Source organism: Schistocerca cancellata, unplaced genomic scaffold (assembly GCF_023864275.1).
Source record: "Schistocerca cancellata isolate TAMUIC-IGC-003103 unplaced genomic scaffold, iqSchCanc2.1 HiC_scaffold_138, whole genome shotgun sequence".
Classification (NCBI taxonomy): domain Eukaryota; kingdom Metazoa; phylum Arthropoda; class Insecta; order Orthoptera; family Acrididae; genus Schistocerca; species Schistocerca cancellata.
Window position 1 is genome coordinate 17,501 of NW_026046184.1, and position 2,500 is coordinate 20,000.

A 2,500-nucleotide genomic window follows, 5' to 3' on the forward strand; every position below is an offset into this window, starting at 1 on the left:
GCCGTTTCTCAGGCTCCCTCTCCGGAATCGAACCCTGATTCCCCGTTACCCGTTACAACCATGGTAGGCGCAGAACCTACCATCGACAGTTGATAAGGCAGACATTTGAAAGATGCGTCGCCGGTACGAGGACCGTGCGATCAGCCCAAAGTTATTCAGAGTCACCAAGGCAAACGGACCGGACGAGCCGACCGATTGGTTTTGATCTAATAAAAGCGTCCCTTCCATCTCTGGTCGGGACTCTGTTTGCATGTATTAGCTCTAGAATTACCACAGTTATCCAAGTAACGTGGGTACGATCTAAGGAACCATAACTGATTTAATGAGCCATTCGCGGTTTCACCTTAATGCGGCTTGTACTGAGACATGCATGGCTTAATCTTTGAGACAAGCATATGACTACTGGCAGGATCAACCAGGGAGCTGCGTCAACTAGAGCTGAGCAGCCGGCCGCCCGGGAGTGTGTCCCAGGGGCCCGCGCGAACACGCAAGCGTCCGCTCAATTATTCTGCAAACAGGAGGAGGCTGAGCTCCCCTGCACAATACACCTCGAAACCCTCTCAGGTCCCGGCGGCGCGCAGCGCCGTCCTAAGTACTTGGTCGGGTTCGAGAGAGGCGCAATCGCCCGGAGTTAGGCGAGTAGACGCTTTAGGTGCGACCACCCGTGCTCCCAACTGAGCTTGCCGCTGCCGACAGAGGCCCGGGAGCGTGCTGTCGTGGCATTGCCGGCGGGAGACAACACGCGCCACCTACGGTGACCGGCAGCTCCAACGCCAGCGCCACAGAAGGGCAAAGGCCCCACGTGGGTGCCGAAGCGAACTCTCCCAGCACAGCGCACGTGCCAACACGTCTGCACAACTGCGATACAAACCACCAGCGAGAACCGCTGGGGCGACCGAGCAGCAGACGGCGTCGCGGCGCCGAGTGCCGGGCGGCGGCGCATCCTCAACGCACACAGTCCTCAATCGGACCAGCACACTGCAGATGTCCACCGCGCTTCGCACCGGGCCGGCGAGGACCCACTTTGGCTGCACGGCGCCGCGCGCAGGGTGCCCCGGCGCGCAGCTGCGCCGCCTGCCGCGTCCGTCGGCCGGCGCGCCTGCCACTGGGCGCCCCCACCAGCCGGCTGTAGCGCGTGCGCCCACGCACCGCGCGGCCAGCACGCCGGGCGGCCCCCCCTCACCGGCCGGGGACAGTCCCACCCACCCACAGCCGCGTATCGCTTCACACCCAGATTCACATTCACGTTCGTTGGTATGGTGGGGACCGCTTCGTAGCTGTACCGATCGTTGCCCTCACAGATGTACCTCCAGCAAGGACAACCGCACCACAACGGGTTACCAGTTGTTCATTTGCGTAACGTCACCAGTAAACGTACACGTCCATCCCCGTTTGCAAAGTCAACTATTATTGCATGCCTGCCTGTCAGGTGTCAAGACACACTACATCCGCTCACATCCACGCAACAAAATGTGCCCGACTAGAGGGCACGTGGAAGGTGCCCCCGTACGTATGCGATGTCCATTGCGCGACCAACTGTCAACCGGCCTCTGTAGCATGTCGCAGATGTGGAACGCGGGGCACCGTGCTATCACATTGTGTGAGAAGAGACTACTACGTCTGCATACACGCGCCACTACATGAACAGACGGCTCATGCTGATCGCCATCCACTGCGTCCATTACTCCCACACGTCTCTATGGCGTACCACACTGCAATGCAGCTGTTATGGGGAGATGACACGTAGCTGTGTACACAACATTCTGAGCGGGTTGCGGTTGGACAATACATTAATGTAACGTGTCATATGCCAATTACAGAGCAGGGTAAGGCACAACTTGGGTTAGAGTTAAGGCACAACTTGGGTTAGGTTAAGGCACAACTTGGGTTAGGTTAAGGCACAACTTGGGTTAGGTTAAGGCACAACTTGGGTTAGGTTAAGGCACAACTTGGGTTAGGTTAAGGCACAACTTGGGTTAGGTTAAGGCACAACTTGGGTTAGGTTAAGGCACAACTTGGGTTAGGTTAAGGCACAACTTGGGTTAGGTTAAGGCACAACTTGGGTTAGGTTAAGGCACAACTTGGGTTAGGTTAAGGCACAACTTGGGTTAGGTTAAGGCACAACGTGGGTTAGGTTAAGGCACAACGTGGGTTAGGTTAAGGCACAACGTGGGTTAGGTTAAGGCACAACGTGGGTTAGGTTAAGGCACAACGTGGGTTAGGTTAAGGCACAATGTGGGTTAGGTTAAGGCACAATGTGGGTTAGGTTAAGGCACAATGTGGGGGTAGATTGCGGTACAAATTGCATTACATTGCGGTGCAAATTGCATTACATTGCGGTGCAAATTGCATTACATTGCGGTGCAAATTGAGTTACATTGCGGTGCAAATTGAGTTACATTGCGGTGCAAAATTGAGTTACATTGCGGTGCAAATTGAGTTACATTGCGGTGCAAATTGAGTTACATTGCGGTGCAAAATTGAGTTACATTGCGGTGCA

General features: G+C 55.5%; 1 non-coding gene across 1 annotated transcript in view; it reads right to left on the minus strand.

Annotated features, from left to right (window-relative positions):
* The window catches only part of LOC126112198 (small subunit ribosomal RNA), a 1,909-nt gene extending 1,487 nt beyond the window's left edge, over nucleotides 1-422 (minus strand). Inside the window, exon 1 of the ribosomal RNA XR_007524331.1 lies at nucleotides 1-422. This exon is cut by the window's left edge and continues 1,487 nt beyond it. This is a non-coding gene — a ribosomal RNA (small subunit ribosomal RNA).
* Nucleotides 423-2,500: the final 2,078 nt, after the last annotated feature.